Below are 7506 nucleotides of genomic sequence, written 5' to 3' on the forward strand. Positions count from 1 at the left end.
AAAAATGTCTTACAAAAGTGCATATTTTGAGTAACTTCTAATAATCGGTAATTCAATTATGCAGTCTTGTAATAAAGGTCCATATTTTGCTCTCTATGACACCAACACATTCCCGCCACATTGAACATACGGTGTTATATATATGAGCCCCGCTCTGAGAAATCGGGGTTTAAGGCATATTTGTCACAGAGTAGCCCGTGCTATTACAATAACTCTGTTGATGTAACATTCGAAGTCAGCGTGCCAAATAAAGCTTAAAACATAACAATATGCATTGATTTTATTAGCGTTTAAATCACAATATGTATTATTAAATCAATATTTAAAGTTGTTTCGGTGATCGAAAATGGTTGTGTTTTTTGCATATCCAGTCACAGTGAATTGATGTACTATTGTACCGATTTATGCGATCTATGCAATGTGAACTACATTTCTATACATCGCGTGAAATACTGTCGTTAGCCCCTTTAAGGAGAGTTCAGTTTATCAGAAACGCATTGCATGATTTGGGTCATGTTTACAAACAGATTGCGAATGTCTTGTATCAAACCGAAGGTAAAGATAAACCAGATGAACCAGCACACTGCATGGCAAACGCTTACAGTGTTTATGCTGCGATTTTGCACATGAAAAAGTCATTAAGATTGAGCGGGACTTGAATAATGGAGTGCCACAAGTTGTGAAAACAACAGTGCGTCTATTCGTAGAATATTTAGGTCGGGTGTTCTATAAATGAATAGTTGTTTAATGTTCACGGCTTGCGCGTTTTAATCATTAGTTTTAGCTGTCTGTTAAATAACAAGCTATTATTTCGTATTTGTTCTTCTAAAATAGTGTACCGTTTTGTGGTTTGTATGTTAAAGATTTATGTTTATTTTAGTGCGATTAACGATCATTCTTCCAATGCTAGGAACTACTTTCTTATTTTTTTGACATAGCGGTGTGCACAAAAAGGACTCTTTGCATTTGCACCACTATGCAATTGACGTTATAAGAACGCAGAGTTCTCCGCGCAGTAAAAGGTATTCATACTTCATAAATGTTGTTTATTACATTAATTAACATGGAAATTTTCATTTAGACAAAGAAAGCGTTTTAAATTGTCGTGAACTAAACGGAGAGAAGTCACCAAACTGAGCATAGGATGGTGAAATATAGTTCTCATTTTTGTATAGAATGGAAGCCAGATGCGTGGCTTTAAACATCTCGGGCTTAAGTCCTCGTGATTCAAGTCTTACGAATCAAAACTAGTCGGTATTAAGTATTGAGCATCAAATATAAAAATAGTTTATGATTCTAGCAATATTTCTCCTAAATGGAAGAAAAAAGTTTCTTTGTTAATTAAAGTAGAAAAACTATAAGTCTCGAAAGTCAAGCATATTTATCGCATAGAAATTAGTTCTTACAACAAATTCAAATCAGCATATTTTGTTACTACTGGTATTTATTTTTTATTAATATGATTCTAGTCTAAATTATAAGAGATAGTTGTAAACCAATATGTGTTTATATTCTACACGCCAAAATTCTAAATTATTTACAAATAAGTATTTTGGAAATAAATTGCTTTTAACTTCGATCTTATTTCGTCCTGTTTTGAACGCTATTTCATGGTTTGAACAGAGTAAATGACAGTTTCAGTTTTACTATTACAAGGATACCCTCTCTGTTCAACGAAACACATTTCAACAAGTCCGCTTGTGAACACTATGTATGTGAATTTGTGAAAGTCAGTATGAGAAACCTACCCCCATCTGGCATTTTAGTATAGAATTGCATACACCAATAATATACACGCAACGGATGCGGCCTTGAAACCGTATACAAAATATTCTGATTGATCGCTGTGGGTTTACCTCTTAAACAAATTGAAGAAATGCAGTTTTCCGAGTAGTTCCGATAAGGACGAAACGTTTTGCGACGAAATTGACACAATCATGGTTATTGCACTTAAATCATCAAAGATGAGGGTGAATTAAGTTTAATAGATATCGAATCTCTAAGCACTCAAATCGAAATGAATTATATATACTGAAGTAGAACTTTTAAAGATTAATACAAACGTGTAAATCGTACATAATTTATAATTATTCCTTTGAACAAGCTTTTTACTTATTACTTTTAACAAAAATCCTTTACATAAATGTCTCTGAATTTTTAATCGATAGAGAAAGAAATCAATGGTAACACTCCAGCGTGTCTCACTACTTTCAAAAGTGTGTATTCGTTTACTATTAAAGCATAAGAGTTCAACATGAATAGTCAAACACTGCTCCAAAATACTGTGATCGGTTAGGTACGAAAGTTTACTTTTTGTAATTTAATGCAATTATTAGCCGATTTAATAGTTAAACCATTCCAACTGTTTGCCAGTTATCGCTTCTATCGACAATCCACACAACGCAGGGGCACCATAGAGGGTTGTACGCTTATTACCGTTTACATTTTATGAACTGAAATTCCTGATAAACGTCTAACCGAACTATTTAATCGCTTAATAGTTCCCCGACGATTACCCTCCCTCATTTTATTAGACGGGAGAGTACTCTATTTATACTAGGAAGACCTAACTACGTTCAACCATAAAATCACATTAAAAAATGGATATTGCAAAAATTAAAACTCACTACTCGAATGCATGTTCTTGTATGTATTAAATAAAGGAAATGTCACGTAAAAAAAATAATTAAAAATAAATAAATAATAATAATAAAAAAAATGGTAGAACTATGTTCCCTGTCTTATGTTAAGTGAAATCGTAATATTTGCTCTTCATAGCTTTATAATCACCACTATCATAATCATCATGGTCATCACCATTGTCGTCATCTCGATCATCATCATGATTACTAGTATCATCATTATCAGTATTACTATCATTATTAGCATCGTTGTTGTTGTTGTTACTATTATTAGAAGTATTATTATAACTAACGCTGTTGTTGTAAATCATTAATCCTACTCTTTAATATGGAGTGTATCCACATAAATATTCCACCACTAACTGTTAACTATTTAATGTTGTTGTTGGTGTTACTTTTGTAGAAGTACTATTATAACAAATGTGGTTGTTGGTGATCACTATACATTATTTTGTAATTAGAACGAATTCACATACGTACTTAACTATTAATTATCCAACACCTACGGGTTCGAAACCCAAATTTTCTTTTGTTTGTAGACAATATATTGTTTAAATAACCATTATGTTACTGACCCTCTACTAGAGAATTTTCACATGACAACCACTTTCCCAATTGATCTACTATGATTTATCGTATATAATACTGTTTGTATGATATCTGTGTAATTATCTTATACATATGCTCACATGTTATTACAAAATGTCATTGTTTTGTAACCTGTGAAAACAAATAAAGTTCTGTTCTGTTCTGTAGTTTGCAAAGGTCGCATAATATCACCGGTATTTTACATTGTCAGATTGCTTATAAAAACGCACATGTAAAATGAAACGATGGGAGAACAAAGATTTCAAGAGGCTAAATATACAAACATCGATTCCGGAAGCCAAAAATATATCCATATGAAAATGTGCACATAATACTTGTGCCGTATGTAATGATATAAACTTCGTATTTTAAACTCGAACGGTTTTATTGACAATGTGCTTTAAGATATTTTGGATAAAGTTTTGCCGGGTAGTAAATTGGTATCAGAAGGGGAATACTTTGTATATTTTGATATGCTTGTGATAACTTCATCTACCGTTTTCGGAAACTTATCTATTTCATTGTTCAGGGAAATTGAAAATGCAATAAATGCATGCGAACGGATCGACCTGAGAATATGGACATAAAAGGTTGTATAACATTTGATGATAAATGTTTGAAATTACGCGCAGAAACAATCCAAGGAACATACAGATGGAAGGACGGACGGAAGACATAATTATCGGTGCAATTCATTTGTCGACGCTGACAAATCGACAAAACCTTAAATAACCTGTCACTTAGACTCACACACCGCCCAATTTATGACCCCTCCTGTCGGGTTCATAGAAAGTGGTTTGTAATGTATAAACTGTTTAAATATATTAGTTTAATGAAATTAATACTGCGAACTCAAAACTTGCAAAACTGTAAACACTGTAGATAAGGACAAACCCAAACAGTTTTACATTAAACAAAAAAAATGTTGCCGCTAGCAGTGATGTGCGGTCTGTAATGGCTGGTAACGCAATGAAAGGTGACAATATTTTTTCGTCAAAAGTGGACTGTGTTAAGCTGAGGTGTTCTGAAACAACATGAACCACAATTAGATCGCCCATTCTGAGATTACTTCTATCGCTTCTGGTGCAAATTCGACGAATGCCATTGGTTGTAGGTCATATTTGCAGCTACAGTCGCCCGTTTATTTTTTACTTCTTAGGGCATTATCCGATTTTGTATATAAGAGGCGCTTCGGTCGGAAATTCCGTATTTTTTCCTGGAGATAGTTGTTGTTTCTAAACAAAATTTTTAAAGGGTATTTTTTACAATTTAACATCTGACTTTGTTGAGAGTAAATAAATAGAAACGTAAATAGAAACGCAAATAATTAACACGTATTTTATGCTGTTTTTCAAAGAGGATTTATTTCACAACTATTATTTGTCGACTCAGCACTATTATTAGATTTATAATAATCCACAGATTCTAAATTAAACTACCGTAGTACGTTTTCCTATACAAGCACATGACGTTACTCTGACAAATAACGCATGTTATTCAAAGATTCGGGTATTTGATTTCACCTGCTAAGTGAAAGTGTTATTGAAGGGTAATCGGTTATGTATGAGCCTCGCTCTGGGACAACGGGGCTTAATGCATGTGCGTAAAGTGTCGTCCCAGATTAGCATGTGCAGTACGGGCAGACTAATCAGGGACGACACTTTTTATATAACTTTTGATTTAAACTAAGTATCTCCTTAGCGAAAAATCAGTAACGTTTTTGTGATATTGTTTATTTACAGAACGTCCTTTCTTAGCAAAAAGTTTAGACGTAGAGTGTCGTCCCTGATTAGTCTGTGCGAACACTTTACGCACATGCAATTAACCCACTTTTCACATAGCGCGGCTAAAATGTATATAACAATATGAAACGTCAAGAAAATCATCAGGATAATTATTTTGATAACACAAGCTGGTCTTGTCTTTGAAGAAATGACAATTTTCTTAAACGATAAATGATCATTCATCCAAAATCTCCACATAATAATACGATTTAAGAACCTTAGAACCCACTGGCGCATTCGCAGAGGCGTAGCGACATTATTCGGCGCCCGGGGACAATGTATAAATTGTGCGCCCCTTCTCCCTGTGAAACATTGGAGTGCAGTATTCGGTTTCATTGAAAAATAAGACCACATAAGTCGATTTGCATTATGAAATAATACCACTATCACCAAACAAGGCAAATGATGACGACGAACGTCGCACGACGGAAAATAGGCGATCACTTAAATGGATATATTGAAAGCTTGACCTACAGAAAATATGTTTTTAAATTGGCAATTAATCTTAAAATATGCTTTATGGCATTTTGCAAATAACATGTCACTCTGCAAAATATGTCCATTTTCAACGATTTTCAAAAGCTGCTTTCTAAATTCAGTTCCTCTAACAACTAATTATACATTTTTTCGGCATAGCTGTATACGCCAGCTTTTCACCTTACCTGACCTTTGTAACCGTCCAATAAAATTCAAATAAAATTTCCCGCGGCTAGTTCAGAATGAATACACTTCATTTATCCCTTAGGCTGATTTGAGCATACCGTCAGAACATTGGAAACATGTCCGCGTCTTTGTAACACTGTTTTACTGCGTGTTCAGCACGAACCAATTTTATCTCTAGTGAAAAGGCTTTATAGGTAGAACAGTTTTACACTCAATCTTGACATCAATACCGTTTGTTCGTGCACCTTTTATTTTCAAAGGCAACTGCGTTTGTACTTAAAGGATATGTTCTCATATTTAGTACTGATTTCCATATTCCTGTAAACATGTTAACATGTAAAAGTATTAAGAGCAGTGGAAGCGTGGCCTCACTTTAATGCATGGAATTTCAACCCGCGAGGTATCAGGGTCAATTCGCGGTTAGTGTGAGTGAATGTCAGAGTTTATATTACAGGTCATCGCTGCGCCTTCGAAGACGCTTATGTGACCTGAGTTCGCGGCCAGTAAAATAATTGCTATATAATATAGATGCTATCCGTGAACTAGGTGAACTGGAATTTTCTTTAGACCAGAAAGATGTTAAATGAAGATATCCAGCGATATAATTATGGTATGTCAATGATACATTCTTTATGTGTTTTCAACAATCAATACCATGATCAATATTATTTTTAATTAATTTAACAATAATTATTCCACCACATTGACTCATGTATTTGTAAAGCATGAGCGCGATGATTCTCGATACTGTTAATAATCGAATCACATAGCAATGCCCAACAAACCGCTAAAACAGGTTTGTTCGAAGAACGCGCGTATAAATATTTAACATATGTACGGATGCTTCGCGTGTGGCCGGTTGACTCATATGTTTTAATTTCACTTCCATTCTTCTTTTCGTTTTCTGTTTTTTATCTATAGGTTTATGACCAGCAATATGTAAAAATGTAAAATAAGCCGCGAAAACTCCGCGCAACATACCGTACTGCGTGTGATGCAGCTAAGAACTGCACAGAAAAAGTAATTCGCTATCCTTGATTTCATTTATTGAACTCTTTACCTTTCACAAACTTCAACCACAATATACGCCATATATCTTTTTAAAAAGACATTTCTTGTTTAAACTGAAATTATATTTAATCTTTTTCACTTCTGATGAACTAAATACAAGTAATCAACACTTTTAACATAATATGTTAAATATTTGTAGTATCTATTTATTGTTTTGTTAAAAAAGTACAACTTACTAGAAGTACACTGTGGCAAAATTACATACTTTACCTAACAACTGTATATAACTACTGAATGATCATTGTGACAATGTTTTCAGTGTACATCCGTGTAACATCATTTATTAATATAAATTGGATATTAAATTGTTCTAAAACAATTTATATGGTTTCAAAATCTGCACATTTCATGTAAAATATACTGAGATCTGGAGAAACGCAATTTTCAAGAAAATGTCTGCTTTATAAGAGCATCTGGTAATTGGATATGGCCCTATACAGTAGGAGATATGCCAGCATGCTAACTGTCTTTATGGCGTCTTAATTATACGCTAATATGACACTGCCGATAAGCCTCTCTCATATGCATATTCCAGTTTAAGCAATCCTTATACCCATCCAAGTAAGAGTGATCATCGATGTCTCGCTGTCGTAGTTCCAGAACGAGACCGCTGGTCAGGTCAGAATCTTTATAGTCTGGTCACCCGTTCACTTCATCGTAGTAAACTGGTGGCTGACACTACAAATTCTAAGGCGAACACGAATACAATGAGTCTTCTTCGGCCCCCTTATGTTTGCGCCCAGGGCAAAGTGTCCCCT

At 34.2% G+C, this 7506-nt stretch overlaps 1 protein-coding gene across 3 annotated transcripts in view; it reads right to left on the minus strand.

Moving 5' to 3' along the window:
* Window positions 1-3650, minus strand: part of LOC127833344 (uncharacterized) — a 56095-nt gene extending 52445 nt beyond the window's left edge. For 2 of the 3 annotated variants that reach the window (XM_052358533.1, XM_052358534.1), the window contains exon 1: window positions 3515-3650. The gene's annotated coding sequence lies outside the window, so the exon portion shown is untranslated. The remainder of the gene's footprint in view (window positions 1-3514) is intronic. The other variant, XM_052358532.1, reaches the window with a different exon arrangement.
* Window positions 3651-7506: the final 3856 nt, after the last annotated feature.

This window comes from Dreissena polymorpha, chromosome 6, assembly GCF_020536995.1.
Source record: "Dreissena polymorpha isolate Duluth1 chromosome 6, UMN_Dpol_1.0, whole genome shotgun sequence".
NCBI classification, from domain to species: domain Eukaryota; kingdom Metazoa; phylum Mollusca; class Bivalvia; order Myida; family Dreissenidae; genus Dreissena; species Dreissena polymorpha.